The following is an 8,381-nucleotide window of genomic DNA, read 5'->3' on the forward strand; positions in this document are numbered from 1 at the left end:
GAGAGCAGTGATGATTCATTGCATTATGCTTGGAAAAGAAGTGGAGGTTCATCATGTGATTGCTTGTGAGATCTACACAATTGCAAATAAGAATTCCACTGAAGCTAAACTAGCTTACCCAAGCTTGATCTCCTTGCTCTATAAAGAGGCTGGGGTAAAGATGGGAGTAGATGAATTCATACCCATTGAACATCCAATCACCAAGAAGTCAATGGAAGGACAAATGCAAGACAACTCTATCAAAAGGAGGGCGCAGGAGTTCCTCCCTGAATTCCCTGAAATTGGCTACTAGGCCAGCCTAGAAGCATCTATCAACAAGTTGCAAGAGACTATGGAGCAACTGAAGGAAGAACAGCAGAATCAGAACTGCATGCTCTGCAAATTGCTGAAGGAACAAGAGAAGCAGGGGCGTGAACTCCAAGAGTTGAAACGCCAAAAGCTCTCCTCTCAAGCTGAGGGAGCATCCACTTCTCAAAATCAAGGTTGTTGAGTCCTAACTCTGTGAAAACCTCTATCATTAGGAGCCTAGTTTAAATTTTTGGTTTATTTTTTTTAGTCTCATCTTATATCTATTTTTGAGTCTTGTTCTTAATTCATAATTAATAAAATTTAAAATTCATGTCTTAAAGCTATGAATGTCCTATGAATCCATCACCCCTCTTAAATGAAAAATGCTTTAATCACAAAAGAACAAGAAGTACAGGATTTCGAAATTTATCCTTGAAACTAGTTGAATTAGTTTGATGTGGTGACAATACTTTTTGTTTTCTGAATGAATGCTTGAACAGTGCATATGTCTTTTGAATTTGTTGTTTTGAGAATGTTAAAATTGTTGGCTCTTGAAAGAATGAGGAAAAAAGAGAACTGTTATTGAGGATCTAAAAATCATTAGATTGATTCTTGAAGCAAGAAAAAAGCAGTGGATACAAAAAAAAATTTCGAAAAAAAAAAGAGAGAAAAGAAAAAGAAAAAGAAAGAAATAAAGTTGTGATCCAAGGCAACAAGAGTGTGCTTAAGAACCCTGGACACCTCTAATTGGGGACTTTAGCAAAGCTGAGTCACAATCTGAAAAGGTTCACCCAATTATGTGTCTGTGGCATGTATGTATCCGGTGGTAATACTGGAAGACAGAGTGCTTTGGGCCACAGCCAAGACTCATACACTAGCTATGTTCAAGAATCATTATACTCAACTAAGAGAATCAATAACACTATCTGAGTTCTGAGTTCTTATAGATGCCAATTATTCTGAACTTCAAGGGATAGAGTGAGATGCCAAAACTGTTCGGAGACAAAAAGCTACTAGTCCCGCTCATCTAATTGGGGCTAAGTTTCCTTGATATTTTGGAGTCTATAGTATATTCTCTTCTTTTTTTATCCTATTTTGATTTTCAGTTGCTTGGGGACAAGCAACAATTTAAGTTTGGTGTTGTGATGAGCGGATAATTTGTACGCTTTTTGGCATTGTTTTTAGTATGTTTTTAGTATATTTTAGTTAGTTTTTAGTATATTTTTATTAGTTTTTAGTTAAAATTCACTTTTCTGGACTTTACTATGAGTTTGTGTGTTTTTCTGTGATTTCAGGTATTTTCTGGCTGAAATTAAGGGTCCTGAGCAAAAATCTGATTCAGAGACTGAAATGGACTGCAGATGCTGTTGGATTCTGACCTCCCTGCACTCGAAGTAGATTTTCTGGAGCTACAGAAGCCCAATTGGCGCGCTCTCAATGGCGTTGGAAAGTAGACATCCTGGGCTTTCCAGCAATATATGATAGTCCATACTTTGCCCAAGATTTGATGGCCCAAACCGGCGTGGCAAATCAGCCTCAGAAATTCCAGCGTTTAACGCTGGAACTGGCATAAAACTTGGAGTTAAACGCCCAAACTGGCATAAAAGCTGGCGTTTAACTCCAGAAAAGGTCTCTACACGAAAATGCTTCATTGCTCAGCCCAAACACACACCAAGTGGACCCAGAAGTGGATTTTTACGTCATTTACTCATTTCTGTATACCCTAGGTTACTAGTTTACTATTAATAGGATCTTTTGACATGGTATCTGTACCTCATGACACTTTACACGTTTCTCATTGTACCTTTTACAGCATGAGTCTCTAAACCCCATGGTTGGGGGTGAGGAGCTCTGCTGTGTCTTGATGGATTAATGCAATTACTACTGTTTCTCATTCAATCATGCTTGCTTCCATTCTAAGATACTACTTGTTCTTAAATCGGATGAATGTGATGATCCGTGACAATCATCATCATTCTCAACTATGAACGTGTGCCTGACAACCACCTCCGTTCTACCTTAGATTAAGTAGATATCTCTTGGATTCTTTAACCGGAATCTTCGTGGTATAAGCTAGAACTGATGGCGGCATTCAAGAGAATCCGGAAGGTCTAAACCTTGTCTGTGGTATTCTGAGTAGGATTCAATGACTGAATGACTGTGACGAGCTTCAAACTCCTGAAGGCGGGGCGTTAGTGATAGACGCAAAAGAATCACTGGATTCTATTCCGGCCTGATTGAGAACCGACAGATGGATAGCCGTGCCGTGACAGGGTGCGTTGAACATTTCCACTGAGAGGATGGGAGGTAGCCACTGACAACGGTGAAACCCTTGCATACAGCTTGACATGGAAGGAGCCTTGCGTGCTTGAAGAAGGAGACAGTAGGAAAGTAGAGATTCAAAAGATGGAGCATCTCCAAAACCTCAACCTATTCTCCATTACTGCAAAACAAGTAATCATTTCATGTTCTTTTGCTTTTCATAATCAATCCTGATAATTTCTGATATCCTGACTAAGATTTACAAGATAACCATAGCTTGCTTCAAGCCGACAATCTCCGTGGGATCGACCCTTGCTCACGCAAGGTATTACTTGGACGACCCAGTGCACTTGCTGGTTAGTTGTGCGGAGTTGCAAAAGTGTGATTGCAATTTCGTGCACCATTCATCTTGTTTCCTTCACAATTTCTTATTCTAATGCCTTAATTCTCTAGTTTTTCTTGTTAATTTCTTGTTTTGCCCTCTTTTATGTTGATGAACCCTTATTGGATTTTCTCTTCTTTTAATGCAATTTTATATTTCCATACTCTCTTTGATGTTTATTTTCATTGATATTGTTGATTTCTTGCTCATGATGGTTATGGATCTTGTTAATTCTTGCAATTGGTGATGTTTACTTTTCTTTCACTCTAGTTGTTTGATAGAATGCTTCCTTTAGTTTTTGAGTAGTTTTCTCTACTCTTGGCCTAGGCTAAGGGAATTGAGTGACCTTGAGTCATTGAGTCCTAATGAATTGGTGATTGAGAACCCTATGTGGACAGTTTGATAACCATTGACTTTAGCTTCCTACTAAGTCAATTAGTAGCTAGGTTGGGACTTATAGATTGATGTTGATCAAGCTGATTTGACGTACCTCAAGCTTAGGAGTAGATTATACATACTTAAAGCTCTTGGAGGTAGAATTAATGAGGTTGGTTCCTCATAATTGTCATTATGTGTTTTGTAGACAAGGATGGTGATCTCAATTACCTATGTCTAGCCAAGAGTATCTTCCCTTTATTTTATTAGTTAATTGTTCATTTACTTTCTCATCCTTTATCAATCAAACCCCCCCTGTCCCTTCATAGCCAATAATCATTCACTTTATTGCAATTACTCGTGAGACAACCCGGAGTCTAAATACTTCAGTTAATTCTTATTTGGGATATGTTACTCGTGACAACCAAATTTTTTATTGGGAAGATTTTTTGTTGGTTTAGAACTATACTTGCAACGAGTATTTAATTGAGAAATTCTAGACCATCACAATGATTATGCCTCCTCATCAAAATGGCGCTATTGCTGGGGAGTTACAATGGTGCTATGCTATTGGCTATTGTATATATTGTGAATAGTTTGATTTTTGACTTGTTTGCTAGTTTTTGCTTGTTGCAGGATTTTACTTTCTTTGTTTCTTGCTAGTTTTTTTTGTTTCTATTTCCTCTTACCATTATGAATTCTCATCCTCACTTTGGCTATGAGTTTGGCTCAAATTATGTTATAGAAAATGGGAACTACAATGACAACATGCATTAAGGATGGAATAATCAAGGATGAGAGGAGCCTCAAGGGATTGATCAACCTTCTTGGCAACAACAACCTCCGGTTTCTTATGGGTATAATTCTAATCCTAATGCATATCAATCTAATGGATGTGGTGACCCTTATTGTGATTGTCAACAACCACCACCATATGCCTATGAACCACCTCCTCAACATAATTTTGAACCACCTTACTCATAAGCCTCCTACCACCAAACACCTCATTATGACCCTAATCTTTATCCACCATACCAACCACCTTATGAACCATACATGGAACCACCACTATTCCAACACAATTACTCTCAAGAACCACCTCAATATACACCACCTCCGTACCCTTACCAAGATGAACCAACTTCCAATTATGAAACTTCCCTCTGTTGGAATCTGACCTCCCTGCACTCAAAATGGAGCGCTCTCAATGGAGTTGGAAAGTAGACATCCAGTTCTTTCCAACAATATATAATAGTCCATACTTTATTCGTAATTAGATGACGTAAACTGGCGCTCAATGCCAGTTCCATGCTGCATTCTGGAGTCAAAGGCCAGAAACACGTCACGAACCAGAGTTGAACGCCCAAAACACGTTACAACTTGGCGTTCAACTCCAAGAGAAGCCTCAACTCGTGGATAGATCAAGCTCAGCCCAAGTACACACCAAATGGGCCCCGAAAGTGAATTTATGCATCAATTACTTACTTCTGTAAGCCCTAGTAGCTAGTTTAGTATAAATAGAACTTTTTACTAGTTTATTAGATGTCTTTGACTATCTAGTCTTTTGACCACGTTTGGGGGCTGGCCATTCGGCCATGCCTGGACCTTCATGACTTATTTATTTTCAACGGTGGAGTTTCTACACACCGTAGATCAAGGGTGTGGAGCTCTGCTGTACCTCGAGCTTTAATGCAATTACTACTATTTTCTATTCAATTCAACTTATTCTTATTCTAAGATATTCGTTGCACTTCAACATGATGAATGTGATGATCCGTGACACTCATTATCATTCTCACCTATGAAGGCGTGATTGACAACCACTTCCGTTCTACCTTAGACCGGGCGCATATCTCTTGGATTCCTTAATCAGAATCTTCGTGGTATAAGCTAGAATTGATGGCAGCATTCATGGGAATCCGGAAAGTCTAACCTTGTCTGTGGTATTCCGAGTAGGATTCCAGAATTGAATGACTGTGACGAGCTTCAAACTCGCGATTGCTGGGCGTGATGACAAACGCAAAAGAATAAAGGGATTCTATTCCAACATGATCGAGAACCGACAGATGATTAGTCGTGCTGTGACAGAGCATTTGGACCATTTTCACTGAGAGGATGGGATGTAGCCATTGACAACGGTGATGCCCTACATACAGCTTGCCATGGAAAGGAGTAAAAAGGATTGAAGGAAGGCAGTAAGAAAGCAGAGATCCAACAGGGACAAGCATCTCCATACACTTATCTGAAATTCCCACCATTGAATTACATGAGTAACTCTATCTTTATTTTCTGTTTATTATTTATTATTATTCGAAAATCCAATAATCTCTTAATATAGTTGAATCCGCCTGACTGGGATTTACAAGATGACCATAGCTTGCTTCATACCAACAATCTCTGTGGGATCGACCCTTACTCACGTAAGGTATTACTTGGACGACCCAGTACACTTGCTGGTTAGTTGTGCGGAGTTGTGACAAGGTGTGATTCACGTTTAAGAGCGCTACCAAGTTTTTGGGGCCGTTGCGGGGGATTATTTGAATTACAATTACGTGCAACAACAGCGCCAAGTTTTTCTGATCCGGCAACAACACCAAGTTTTTGGCACCATTGCCGGGGATTGTTTGAGTATGGACAACTGACGGTTCATCTTGTTGCTCAGATTAGGTAATTTTCTTTTTATTTTCTTTTCAAAAAAGTTTTCAAAAATCTTTCAAAAATTTGTCTTTATTTTCGTTTTTCTAAAGAATATTTTCAAAAAAAAAATCATAAAATCATAAAAATCAAAAATATTTTGTGATTCTTATTTGAGTCTTGTGTCAATTTTTAAGTTTGGTGTTAATTGCATGTTTCTAAAAATCTCTTGCATTTTTCGAAAATTCATGCATTCATAGTGTTCTTCATGATCTTCAAGTTGTTCTTGGTAAGTCTTCTTGTTTGATCTTGATGTTTTCTTGTTGTGTGTTTTTTATTGTTTTTCATGTGCATTTTTGCATTCATAGTGTCTAAACATTAAAGATTTCTAAGTTTGGTGTCTTGCATGTTTTCTTTGTATCAAAAATTTTTCAAAAATATGTTCTTGATATTCATCATGATCTTCAAAGTGTTCTTGGTGTTCATCTTGACATTCATAGTGTTCTTGCATGCATCATATGTTTTGATTCATAATTTTCATGTTGCGAGTCATTTTTATGTTTTTCTCTCTCATAATTAAAAATTCAAAAATAAAAAATATCTTTTCCTTAGTTTTCTCATAATTTTCGAAAATTTGAGTTGACTTAGTCAAAAAATTTTAAAATTAGTTGTTTCTTACAAGTCAAGTCAAATTTTCAATTTTAAAAATCCTATCTTTTCAAAACTTTTGCAAAAATCAAATCTTTTTCATTTTTATCTTATGATTTTCGAAAATTTAAAAATATTTTTCAAAAATCTTTTTCTTAATTTTATCTTTATTTTCAAAAATTATGCTAACAATTAATGTGATTGATTCAAAAATTTGAAGTTTGTTACTTTCTTGTTAAGAAATGTTCAATCTTTAAATTCTAGAATCATATCTTTTAGTTTCTTGTTAGTCAAGTAATTAATTTTAATTTTAAAAATTAAATACATCTTATCTTATCTTTTATATCATATCTTTTTCAAAATTTTATCTTTTTCAAAAATTTGATTTTAAAATATCTTTTCTAACTTCTTATCTTCTTATCTTTTCAAATTTGATTTTCAAATCTTTTTCAACTAACTATTTGACTTTTTGTTTGTTTCTTATCTTTTTCAAAATCACTTAACAACTTTTCTCTCTAATTTTCGAAAATACCTCCCTCTTTTTCAAAAATTCTTTTTAATTAACTAATTATTTTAAATTTTAATTTTAATTCTATCTCATCTTTAATTTTCGAAAATCATTAACTCCTTTTCAAAATTAATTTTTGAATTCTATCTCTCATTTTCTTCTATTTATTTATTCATTTACTAACACTTCTCTTCACCTCTCTTCATCTCAAATCACTGCCCCTATCCTTACCCTTGTGTTTGGATTCTCCTTTCTTTAGTCCCTTTTTCTTCTACTAATAATAAGGAATCTCTTTACTGTGACATAGAGGATTCCTCTTCTTTTTCTGTTCTCTTCTCTTTCATATGAGCAGGAACAAGGAAAAAGGCACTCTTGTTGAAGCTGATCCTGAACCTGAAAGGACTCTGAAGAGGAAACTAAGAGAAGCTAAATTACAATAATCCAGAGGCAACCTTTCTGAAATTTTCGAACAAGAGAAGAAGATGGCAGCCGAACCCAACAACAATAATGCAAGGAGGATGCTTGGTGATTTTACTAAACCCACGTCCAAGTTTGATGGAAGAAGCATCTCAATTTCTGCCATTGGAGCAAACAATTTTGAGCTGAAACCTCAATTAGCTGCTCTAATGCAACAAAACTGCAAGTTTCATGGACTTCCATCTGAAGATCCTTACCAGTTTTAACTGAGTTCTTACAGATTTGTGAGACTGTTAAGACGAATGGAGTAGATCCTGAAGTCTACAGGCTTATGCTTTTCCCTTTTGCTGTAAGAGACAGAGCTAGAACATGGTTGGACTCACAACCTAAAGATAGCCTGGACTCCTGGGATAAGCTGGTCACGGCCTTCTTGGACAAATTCTTTCCTCCTCAAAAGTTGAGCAAGCTTAGAGTGGATGTTTAGACCTTCAAGCAAAAAGATGGTGAATCCCTCTATGAAGCTTGGGAAAGATACAAGCAGATGACCAAAAAGTGTCCTTCTGACATGTTTTCAGAGTGGACCATATTAGATATATTTTATTATGGTCTATCTGAGTTTTCCAAGATGTCATTGGACCACTCTGCAGGTGGATCCATTCATCTAAAGAAAATGCCTGCAGAAGCTCAGGAACTTATTGACATGGTTGCAAATAACCAATTTATGTACACTTCTGAGAGAAATTCCGTGAATAATGCGACGCCTTAAAGGAAGGGAGTTCTTGAAATTGATGCTCTGAATGCCATATTAGCTCAGAACAAAGTGTTGACTCAGCAAGTCAACATGATTTCTCAAAGTCTGAATGGATG

At 36.6% G+C, this 8,381-nt stretch overlaps 1 non-coding gene across 1 annotated transcript; it reads right to left on the bottom strand.

Annotated features, from left to right (window-relative positions):
- Window positions 1-7,977: 7,977 nt before the first annotated feature.
- LOC112704426 (small nucleolar RNA R71) lies at window positions 7,978-8,081 on the bottom strand. The gene has a single exon (XR_003155051.1). It is a non-coding gene; the product is annotated as a small nucleolar RNA R71 (small nucleolar RNA).
- Between the last annotated feature and the right edge of the window lie 300 nt (window positions 8,082-8,381).

The sequence above is a fragment of the Arachis hypogaea genome, chromosome 7, assembly GCF_003086295.3.
Source record: "Arachis hypogaea cultivar Tifrunner chromosome 7, arahy.Tifrunner.gnm2.J5K5, whole genome shotgun sequence".
NCBI classification, from domain to species: domain Eukaryota; kingdom Viridiplantae; phylum Streptophyta; class Magnoliopsida; order Fabales; family Fabaceae; genus Arachis; species Arachis hypogaea.